The 12,207-nt window shown below is 39.5% G+C and overlaps 1 long non-coding RNA gene across 1 annotated transcript; it reads right to left on the bottom strand.

The window, feature by feature from the left end:
* Nucleotides 1-7,433: 7,433 nt before the first annotated feature.
* On the bottom strand, nucleotides 7,434-11,311 carry LOC137374876 (uncharacterized). The gene is made up of 3 exons (XR_010975910.1): nucleotides 11,261-11,311; nucleotides 8,484-8,628; nucleotides 7,434-7,471 (listed from the first exon to the last, which is right to left on the bottom strand). It is a non-coding gene; the product is annotated as an uncharacterized lncRNA (long non-coding RNA).
* Between the last annotated feature and the right edge of the window lie 896 nt (nucleotides 11,312-12,207).

The raw sequence follows: 12,207 nt of genomic DNA, 5'->3' as shown, positions 1-12,207 counted from the left end.
AGCTGAAGCACAGTGAGTCCCTGAGTGCTACTATTTAAAGAATGAGGTGCTGATGAGGAAGTGGAGACCTCCTCACAGAACTGCAGACGAAGTGTGGACAGTAGTTCACCAGATGGTGGTGCCGCCAAAGTACCATAAAGAAATATTAAGAATGGCCCACGAACTTCCAATGGCTGGTCATGTCGGTGTACAAAAAACCCAATCTTGCATAAGACAGCATTTTGACTGGCCAAATCTCCACAAAGATGTGGGGGAGTTCTGTAAAACTTGCCATACGTACCAGGTTGTGGGGAAGCCCGAACCTACAATAAAACCTGTATCCCTAATTCCCATACTGGCTTTTAGGGAACCCTTCAGCAGAGTGCTGGTGGATTGTGTGGAACCCCTGCTGAAAACAAAAGGGGACAGACAACCACAGGTCTGTCAGACAGCTCGGGAGGAAGGGGACGATAAGCATGGTGAGGACGGGTTAGAGGAGGGCCGGGAGGATTCTCAAACTCCAACTGTCCAGTTAGCCAATCCTGAAATTTGGGAAAATTAGACCCCACACCCTCCTATGTAAATGCAGGCCAAAGAGGAACCCTACCAAGGCCATTTACAGAAACCTGCAGGGACAAGGAACGTTCCCAGGTGGCAAATCAACAGTGAGGGAGATGACGCACCTAGTCTAAGTGCCACAGGGGAGTGCAGTGAAAGCTGAACAGACACCTGCGAGCAGGAATGTCCCAGAAGGCATGGGGCAGATTAGCAAAGAGACCCTCCCCACAGCAAAGGGAAAAGGTAAAGAAAAATGCCTAAAAGTAAACAGCACTTGTGTGACTTCGCAGAAAACTAAAAGTGAGGTCAGTGTGGATCTACCCAATGAAGAACCCAATGATCAGATCCCAAACCCAAAGCGAATCAAACCCAGCAATTTCAATTCAGAATTCAGCAAGAACAAGGGCCCACAGGAAATCTTAGACATCTCACAGGGGCTAAAAAAACAATTTATTACCCACTACCACTTTAGGGAGAAAAATTATCAATGTACTGGAACCTAAATGGTTAAAGCCACGTGTTGCAAAAACAGCAGTTGAGGGGTTAAAGCTTGTACACACAGGAGAACGTCCCTTAAACAACAATGGAAATTTGCAGACCCCAAGCTTCACCAACAACCACATGTTTCTTGAGATGCACATTCCCAAGGTATTACAAATTGATACTAAAGAAATTTTAACCCCATTTAGTAACAGGAGCAAAACTGACATGATTGGTAAGAGAAGCAAAAGTGACATGAGGAAAAACATTTTCATGCAGCGAGTGGTTAAGGTCTGGAATGCGCTGCTTGAGAAAGTGGTGGAGGCAGGTTCAATTGAAGCATTCAAAAGGAAATTAGACAGTTATATGAAAAGGAAGAATATGCAGGGTTACAGGGAGAAGGCAGGGAAATGGAACCGAGGGAATTGCTCTTTCAGAGACTAAATGGCCTCCTTCTGTTTATTTAGTTTAGTTTAGAGATACAGCACTGGAACAGGCCCTTCGGCCCACCGAGTCTGTGCCGACCATCAACCACCCATTTATACTAATCCTACACTAATTTCATGTCCCTACCACATCCCCACCTGTCCCTATATTCCCCTACCACCTACCTATACTAGGGGCAATTTATGATGGCCAATTTACCGATCAACCTGCAAGTTTTGGCATGTGGGAGCACCTGGAGGAAACCCACGCAGACACAGGGAGAACTTGCAAACTCCACAGTACCCGGAATTGAACCCGGGTCGCTGGAGCTGTGAGGCTGCGGTCCTAACCACTGCGCCGCCTGTACAGTTCTGCACTGTAACAATTGTGATTCTGTGATTTGACAACGCATGACCATCCCAGACAAAACTCCAAAAAATTAAATCAGCATAACTGTTGCAGACAAATCTAGCTGCAGCAACTCGAAGAGTATTGAGTGAATTTGAGGAGTGAGTGTGAAGAATGAATGTGTGTTTTCTTTTTTTCTCTTTTCCACAACTAATGAAATGCTCCTACCATCACATTTCATTCCGCATAGTGCGGAGGTGTCAAGAAAACACCATCTGCCAAATGGGAAATACTAAAATCATCGGTTGGAAACTATCATTAGACTTTTAATGGAGAAAATCTTACAGCTCTCTTAAAAAAAGACTGGCAGCCAAACCAGCCACTGCAATTTGCATCTGAAACACTGTTGCACATTACAAGGCCAGAGGTCTAACAAAAGGCCCAGCCAGTAACTGAGTAGATTCTCCAGATCGTCCTCATTAGCGGACATTCAAAGCCATTTCGAGGCATCCATAACTGGAGACGTCCTTCCAGAAGGTAAACACTGGCAACACCACCTGAGAGTAAGTACCCAAGTACATGATATTAAGTCCATCACTTTGGGCTGGCTGTGGATAGATGATTTCTTGGTTCAAGCTTAGATGCAAGCATTGTGCTTTGTAGCATTTCATCTCAACAGCGTCCACCTCAACATCCAAGACAGATCCATAAAGCTGCACTAATTGCACAGAAAAGTCCACGCATGCTAAGATGTACCAAAATCTGGTGCAGCTGCACAGGCATGAATCTGCATGCACAACAGTTCCTCTTGCTGCCTTGTGATTCAACACAAATGAAAAACAGTTGTGGTTCAGGAAGGAAATTTCTTGCATTTATATAGCATCCCTTGGAACGTCAGGACATTGCAAAGCCAATGAAGTGCGTTTTGAAGTATAGCCATGGTCGAAATGAAGGCAGTCAATTTGTGCACAGCAATGTACCACAAACATCAATCAGATGCATGACCAATTTTGTTTGAGTAATTTTGGTTGAGGGATTAATATTGGCCAGGTCATTGATAGGTCTTTGCTCTCCATCGAAGAGTATCATGGATCATTTACATCGATGTGAAACAGGGCTTCCATTTAACACTTCATCCAGAAGACGACACCTTCAGTAGAGTAGTACTCCCTCAGTCTTACACTGAAGTGCAGTCTGGGTTATGTGCTCAAGTCTCTGGATTAAGGCGTGAACCCATGACCTTCTGACTCAGAGGCAAGAGTGCTACAGCTGATTCAAGGCTGGCATTAATGTAAAAGTGAATGCAATGCAGATTGGGGTTGACTTGCTCGCCAAAGTCTCCCTGTGGTCTCTGTATTACAGTCCAGCAACAATCAGAAAGCTATTCTCTAAGAGTTGCTGTTGTAAAGCTTGGTCCTACCAGTGGATGATAGTGGACTATTACATCAAAGTAAAATAAGCAAAAACAGATATGTAGCCATGTGACTGAATACAAAACTTTTCTGCCACTGTGCAGTTCCGCCATTTTTTCCCCCAACTGGACCCCGTTTTTTCTTTAGGGATTAATTAAAAACCAGTCTACCATCAGTGTTAAATCTTCTTGTTCTGCAGGAAAGTTCAGCATGTGTAGAGAAGGTTTTAGAAACATTTAAGGTGTTAATATAAATGAGAAATGAAACATCGTAAAATACCTGCTCTGATAGCATTGTATATAAACTCTATCAGATATAAAATATATTAAAAACAGGAAACCAAATTCAGTAAATACAAGGGAAATACAATACAATCCAGTACAAAGTAAAGCTGCGTTCAAATAAATCACTGCTTACCTCAATTGCTGAATTTAAAATATTTTAATGCAGAAACCTATAAAATTCTAACAGGAGTAGACAGGCAAGATGCCGGGCGGATGTTCCCAATGGCTGGGGAGTCCAGAACCAGGGGTCACAGTCTCAGGATATGGAGTATGCCATTTAGAACTGAGATGAGAAATTTGTTCACTCAGAAGGTGGTGAACCTGTGGAATTCTCTACTGCAGAAGGCAGTGGAGGCCAAGTCGTTAAATATATTCAAGAAGGAGATAGATATATTTCTTAATGCCAAAGGGATCAAGGGATGTGGGAAGAAAGTGGGAACAGGGTACTGAATTAGATGATCAGCCATGATCTTTTTTTTAATGGCGGAGCAGGCCCGAAGGGCTGAATGGCCTACTCCTGCTCCTATTTTCTATGTTTCTAGAAGCAAACTCTCAAAACGGAAATCAAGATAATGTTTTTGTTTCAGTTTGCTCGTCATTTTACCTAAAAAATAAATTGCTTTGGTCTTTTTCCTTCTCACTTATCGAATTCAAGTGTACAAATGGAGAGGAAACAATTTCTGCAGATATGACAACCGGCAGTTTATTAAACTGCTGAAGCAATCAAGGCATAATGCAGCCTGTCCTGATGCACCAATATACCACGCTAATGCTTGTATCTTGAGGGTCCAATATCAGCTGGGGGAATAAAAGTCAAATGCTTCTCTATAGATAGTGATAGAAAGATTGGTCAGCTATGTACTTCCAAGCAATAGGTACAGAATAGCAGTGGTAGGAGATTGGAAACCAAGGCACTATGCACTGCATGGAGCACGCAGAGGAAAAAATAAAAAACTTGCAAGAAACAAAGACTTTTGGTAATAAAAGGGAATAATCACAAACAAAAAAAACTATTCCATTTAAGGAACACAGAAAGTTCACAATCTACGTCATTCCTTTTAATTTCATGACTTGATCTATGTTGCCAGCAAATCCAAAAGATAAAAGTAAAGGTCCACATTTTATTTTTCTCCACTGTTTCCAAAAGACAAAAGCACAGGGAGACAACTTGAAGTTCACTTTGGGAAGCCTGAATCGCCAACTCCAGATAAAAATATCCCACTTTTATATGACAGCATATTTAAAAGGGCACAGTCTTTATGAAAAAATTGTTAAGGTAACCTTTTTTTAGTTGATTAAAACAGAATTAAAGCAGTGGTAAATAATCTAAATAAATAACACAACATTGCGTAACTGGCACAAAATCATTGTACTGAAATATGGCTTTCCTCCATCCTCAAAAATATGAATTTCTGAAAAGAAATGTTGGATGAATGTCGTACCCCTTTCTATTAACAGAAATTTAAATAAAAATCTGATCAGATTTCTACAAGCGATACAGGATCCAATTGAAATTTAACTGACAATAATGGCTGCACTCAATTAAAATATAGGTGATAATTGGGGAAAGTGTTATGCTTTGGATCAGGATTTTAAAATCAACATTACCAGATAACAAAAACTTTTTAAAAAGTTCTAATTTCCACCTTTCAGAGATACAATATGAAGAAATTAATGTCAGTGTGTAACCTTGTGATAATCAGTCTCCTTCAAAATTAGACAATTAAAAAAATATAAAGTGACACTGTATTCCACCAGTTCATGAGATGTAGCGATTGCTGTTTGTCTTGTCAAAGGAATAAACTTACAGAATTCTTATGTGTAGGTGTCACTGACAAAAATGCTTCCAACAGCAGTGCCAGTGTATTTATGTTCTTGAAAGAGATATCAAGCTGTGAAAAGTTAAGCCAACATTCTTGAAAAATCAACTGATATTGACTTTTAGTTCTTGGCTTTTCCCTTTTTAACTGGTAGTTGACCAGTTGCTTCTAGGTATTTATTGACCAGCTCTTCCTGTACACTGGGCAGACATGACTGGTATCTGCTGTAGTCCATTGTATATTCACCTTTACCCTGTAAAACATAAGTTAGAAAGGTTAGAACAAATCTTGCGTTTGTTCAAACAAACCTTTTAAAATGTTCACCCATTTAGTTACAGCAATTCTAATCAGTTCAAAGAGTTCGTACACTTGATCAATTCTTAATTTTTCATTATATCAAGTACAAATGAAGTCTAAAGCTTTATTTATCACTAATAACTGATCTTCAGCTCCCTACGTTTTTAATGCTACATCAAGCATTTTTATTTTAAGAAATTAAGAGAATGAGTAGCCTCTGGGAGCCAGAGATGAAATAGAAAGCTGTGTAAGCGAGGCACTTTGAAATGCTCGGTGATATACCTCTGTGCAAGACTGTGGCATATCCTAACATGTCATTCAGTGGTACCTGTAAAAGAAGAACAACCATTTTTCAAGTCTTATATAACAATATTGACAGTAACTGGCTCGTCATGTCAATTTCTGTTTCCTCTCATTCAGTTAAGGATCAGCTTTTTCGTAACTTGACGAGAAAACCAAAGTAAACCACAACGACTGTCGAAAGGAACAATTCTGATGAGTAAGTGAGCATTCACTTTTTTGGCTGTTGAACAGAGACTTTTGACAGCACAATTATAAAGGCATCCTATGAAGATTATTGTAGAATTTAGTGGCAGGATATCAGGCCGATTGGTCTCTGGAATTGAGTTGCATTCTACCAACAGAACAGTGAAATACAATATCAAATTCCCACCAGAACTACTTGTTACTGAAACAAAAACAAAGCTTGGCATCATGCTTTTTGGCTCTTTATGTAATGCCATTGGGGGTTTCCATTAATTATCACTGAAACGGAATATACCTTAATGCAGAAATTATTCTCTTCCGCCATGTCCAGTCAGATATTTATTATTACTCAAACAAGTAAACTTCCCTCAGGTAGAAATGGACACAAGCAAGAATGAATAAGACCCATCCTTCAAGTGGGATTAAAAATAATTTAAAATCTACAGGGCAGTATTTTTAACTTTTTTGGGGAATTTTGGAGGGTGCCAGTACCACATGATCTGGGAATGTTAAGAACATAAGAACTAGGAGCAGGAGTAGGCAATTCAGCCCCTCGAGCCTGCTCCGCCATTCAATACGATCATGGCTGATCTCATCTCGGCCTTAACTCCACTTTCCTGCCTGTTGCTAATTAAAAATCTATCTATCGCCTCCTTAAATTTACTCAATGTCCTGGCATCCACCGCACTCTGAGGTAGTGAATTCCACAGACTCACGACCCTTTGAGAGAAGTAATTTCTCCTCATCTTGGTTTTAAATCTGCTTCCCCTTATCCTAAAACGATGACCTCTCATTCTAGATTGCCCCACAAGAGGAAACATCCTCTCTACATCTACTTTGTCAATCCCCTTAATCATCTTGTATATCTCAATTAGATCTCCTCTCATTCTTCTAAACTCTGGAGAGTAAAGGCCGAAACTGCTCAATCTCTCTTCATAAGACAAACCCCTCATCATGCTAATGCTGCTCCTGCAAAAAGCAATGTTTCATTCCACAACACTCTAAATCCCTTTTACCTTTCACAATATTTGCCAAAAGTAATATCTTCGACTGAACCATGAGTTCCTTGAAATAGTTTTGCAGCTACATGATCACTAATGTACAGTGAACAGTTTAATAAAACAGATAAACATCTACATAAGGCAAAATTTGACCATGGTTACCCAATGGTGAGATTACCAATTCCCCACGAAAGAAAACGAGGCAATACTTTATATTCATCAGCGCAAAGCGTAAAGTATCCCTCTGCTCCATCCTGGCCAGTGATAACACCATGTCGACGGTTAACTCCAGCAATTACAAGTTCCCTGAAACTCATTTGGTGCTACAACCTCCACTGAAATAATGGGTTCCAGAATAACCACACTGGTTTTCTCCATAGCTGGGCAATAGAAACAAACAGAAAGCAAGTAATTATTTCACATACAAAGTAAGTGTAGGGGTTTTTGCTTCTCTCAGATTTCAAACCTACAGGGAGTTAGGAAGGGTCTAGTCAGGATGCTCCAGGCATCATGAGTTTGGGGTAAGTTTGATGGTCAGCTGCTCTTCTCTTGCCTGTCAATTTTGTATGTTCACATGTTCAAACTTAATCTCTAACCTCCTATTTGTACATGAAATTTTATATTAGATATGCTTATAACACTTCTGTGGATTGATTCACCTGCAAGTACTGTATTTTCTTTATGTTTAGATCATTAGCTGATCAGCTTGTATAAGCACTGAGAATATGCTGGCTATGTTACCAACAGTTAGGTAAAAGTATATGCTGAAGAATTCACGTGCAGTCAAGTTTCCCAATCATACTAATTTCCATGAAAGCTCAGGCAGTGTCCTCTGACAATATAAAATGCCTTTGGGATGATTATTAAAACCTGAGGCACAGGCGGTACTATGCGGTAAAACATCATTTTCATGATTCCACAATGTATGTCCATACACATTACAGACATGTAATTGGAGTGAAAGTAATAACATGCAAAATATTACATAAAATGATTTCTGTAATAAAATGGCATTTCTCCTGGTAAATATTCTTCGTTCCAAAAGTGCACATATGCCATTGAGAGAGGATGTAGAAAAGTAATTTGTGCATTTTTTGATAGAATGTCCAAGGTGTAGTTCTGAAGTTACCAGGATGCCAATTCTCCATTTTTAGACATACAGGTCCTGCATGACAATCTGCAAAACTAAATCAGTGTCTGTTGAAAGTAAATCACTTGCATTTTTATCTCGACAGACACCTGTGGTTCAGAAACATAAAGGTTCAGAAAATTTGATGTAAAAAATGGAATTTTTGAAGGAAAAGCTCCATTAAAACTTCATTTCCAAAAGTGTTGGGGAGAGCATTGTTATACTTATTGTTAGTATTTTGTATTTCTATTAGCTTTACAAACCCTGTTTTACAGCACCCTCTCCAGCTCTGATGAAAGAGATTTCATTGGAATCCACCATGTGATGAGCACCATCTTCCAGGACAAATCGCACCCCAGAGATTTTATGAGCTGTAAGAGGACCCTTTTCACAAGCTTCAAGAAATCCCTGCCAACATAATGCATAGCACAGCGTTATGACATGTACAACATGTTTTTGGTTGCATAGTTATAACTTGAAACAAAATTGAACGAAAACAGCACATTGAAGCTAGACACAAATCTGAATATTTTAATGTTATGTATTTTATATTGCCCTTTTAATTTATTAAAGAAAGTATTGAGTTTCCTTGGTGCCACACAGTTCAAGAAGGGCTCAGTTCAGTGCATTTCCTGAACTGAAATAGCAGATCTCAGCCAGAGGATATAACAAGCAGAGTTGAGAAAGGGGAACCGGGAGACATAGTGTATTTAGATTTCCAGAAAGCATTCGATAAGGTACCATACAAAAGATTATTGCACAAGATAGGAGCTCACGGTATTGGGGGTAATGTATTAGCATGGATTGAGGATTGGTTAACTCACAGAAGACAGTCAGGATTAATGGGTCTTTATCAGGTTGGAAAGACGTAACTGGTGGAGTGCCACAAAGATCAGTCCAAGGGCCTCAATTATTTACTACCTATATTAATGACTTGGAGGAGGGGGCGGAGTGCAACATATCCAAATTTGCTGACGGTACAAAAATAGGTGGCAGAGCATGTTATGATGAGGACATTAGGAATCTGCAAGGGGATATAGATAGGTTGAGTGAGTGGGCAAAAACTTGGCAGACAGAGATTAATGTAAGAAAATATGAGGTCATGCACCTTGGTAGGAAGAATTAAAAGGCAGATTCTTATTTAAATGGAAGAGACTCCAAAAAAGTGCAGCAGAGAGGGATCTGGGTGTTCTTGTGCATGAAACACAAAAACTTAGCATGCAGGTGCAGAAAGCAATTAAGAAGGCAAATGGAATTTTGGCTTTTATTGCTAGGGGGTTGGAGTTTAAAAATAGGGAAGTCTTGTTACAACTGTACAGGGTGTTGGTCAGGCCGCACCTGGAGTACTGTGTACAGTTTTGGTCTCTGTATTTAAGAAAGGATATACTGGCGTTAGAGGCAGTTCAAAAGAGATTCGCTAGGCTGATTCCTGGGATGAACGGGTTGACTTATCAAGAACGCCTAAACAGATTAGGCCTTTATTCATTAGTGTTTAGAAGAATGAGGGGTCATCTTATTGAAACGTACAAGATTCTGAGGGGGCTTGCCAGGGTAGATGTTAGTTACAGAATAAGGGGACACTCATTTAAAACTGAGATGCGAAGGAATTTCTTCTTTCAGAGGGTAGTGAATGTCTGGAATTCTCTACCTCAGAGAGTTGTGGAGGCTAGATCACCAAGTATTTAAATAGGAGGTGGATAGATTTTTGAAATATCAGGGAGTTGAGGGCTATGAGGAGCTGGCACGAAGGAGGAGTTGAGGTCTGAGGCAGATCAGCCATGATCTTATCGAATGGCAGGGCAAGGCTGAAACACATCAATGGTTGAGATAATGTAACATGCAAAAGGATAGCTCCAGTGGCTTTGTGATGTCATCTCATCCCGAAAATACATTACTGCCTTAAATGAGCTCCAAGCCATGGACTGATTCATGTAATACAACTATTTCCGAGTTTTTTAACAGCCGGGATGAACAGAGAGCTAGTAAATGGCTAAGTGTGCACAGTGTAATTCTGAGTTAACGATGGGTTGATGATGCCAAGCGGAGCATTGGTTTTCAGACCACCCAAGTGACTGAACAAGAAGTTAGGCCTTGAAAAAAAAAAAGATTTTTTGGAAATGAAGTTGATTTTTGGATTAAAGACCAAATATAAAGGATTTTACACATTTTATTACCCGATGTCCATTAAGAAAGGAAGTATTACTCAAAAGCAAGGATTACTGAGGAATAAGATACTTAGTTCACACTTTGTTTTTCTTGCAAGATATGGCTCACCCAGGACAGATTAGCTGAAGGGTAATGTTTGCTCCATAATATGCCATCAATGTAACAAGCCTCTGAAGGGTACCAAGTCCATTTCAACCAGTGTGAATATTTTCCATTTCTCACATCAGTCATCCTTGTGGTACGACGAAACAACAATGCCAATTTAGTAATAAATGAAAAGCTTTGCTTTGAGTTTCCAATAGGAATTGGGTTGGCAATGTCCACACTCATCTCACTCAATATCCTTATAGACTGTTGATGCACACAATTCTCATTGCACCAGTTTGGGTGGATTTGAACACTCAGTCGGGAAAGAAGAGGTTGATAATTGATTCCATGACCATGCCCTCCAGCTTATCCCTAAATTACAACTATGTGCAGGCTAAAACACAATGTGGTTGATTATTTTGGTTTTACCGAGCTAATATTTTTATGGCTATAAATTTCATGTATTCTGTCCCACATTTAGATAATTATAGTCTCCATTTTTCCATTTTCCTGTTAAGTTTGATGCAATTGAGGACACACTTCCTCCATGCTTTATCAGCAAACTTCACAAGTTTAATTTTGTGGCAGTGCCACATGGGTAGAAATTGATTCGATTTCTCTTCAAAACATTATAAAATCTTCAAAATTTTAATTTTCCCTCCCATTATAAGGCAAGGTTTCCAAATAATTAGGGTACTTGGTAATATTGCTAGAGATAAAGCAAGAAAAACGTAAGTCAGTATCAGATGAAGAAGAGCTGAGATAAGGAAATAGTCTGATCCAGTACCTTCTCAATGGCTGGTATAAACTGCTTTGGTACATTTGTTCCAATAGTTCCATCAGGAAATTCTAACTTAGTGTAGTTTTCAGGGTCCAGAGGTTCTAATAAACCAATAACCTTGCCATACTGGCCTGCACCACCAGACTGCTTCTTGTGAATAAATTCAAAACTGGAAAAAAAGAAAAACATAACTTGAAAAGTAATTCTGTACATAATTTGTAAAAGTAAAACTCTTCTTTAAAATAAACTCATGTCACATGGTTAGGTTATCTATTGTGAGATAGGTCCAAATACATGACTTGATTTCTATTGAAGATTATATAATGGTAATTTTGGAGCCTGCAGATGAACCATACCTTTGATTGTTTTTATCCTGCAGCTGGGTCCTGGCAGGCTTTCCAGAAGCTTCTCAGGAGAAATGCTGCATCTGGAAGTTTTTCGCTATCACACACTGGATTTTTTTGCAGGGTCTCTCAAAGAGGTGGAGAAAGATGAGTTGGGTGTTTATTTTCAGAAGGCGACAAACCCAACCTTCAGAATAGTCCACACCCCAACAGCAAGTGTAAACCTCCTGACCACCATAACTCTTGACAGGTCACTTCTCTGTAAACAGCTCCCCTGGCCACCAAGATTCCTGTTGTTTATTTAGCTTAACGCATGTGACATCAAGTAAAGGTTGCTTTTAAAAACAAAGCTCGTGTATTCCTCGTGACCCTTGCAAAAAAAGACACATCCATGGAATCTCTTCAGTTTCCCAAAAGAACCAATGTTCAAAATCGTTAACACAAGTTCTCAAAATGTTTTAAGAACGGAGCACCTTCAAAACACCTCCATCCTTGGAGGAATTCAATGTAATTTTTAAATGCGTTTCATTACTGTGTGGAGAAAAAGATGAAAAAATATTAAAACACATTTACTCTCATTCCCAACCACTCTTTACGTGCAACGAATAC

The sequence above is a fragment of the Heterodontus francisci genome, chromosome 11, assembly GCF_036365525.1.
Source record: "Heterodontus francisci isolate sHetFra1 chromosome 11, sHetFra1.hap1, whole genome shotgun sequence".
Lineage (NCBI taxonomy): Eukaryota > Metazoa > Chordata > Chondrichthyes > Heterodontiformes > Heterodontidae > Heterodontus > Heterodontus francisci.
Note: the sequence above shows the minus strand (reverse complement) of the source record. Positions and strands in the feature narration are given on the sequence as shown.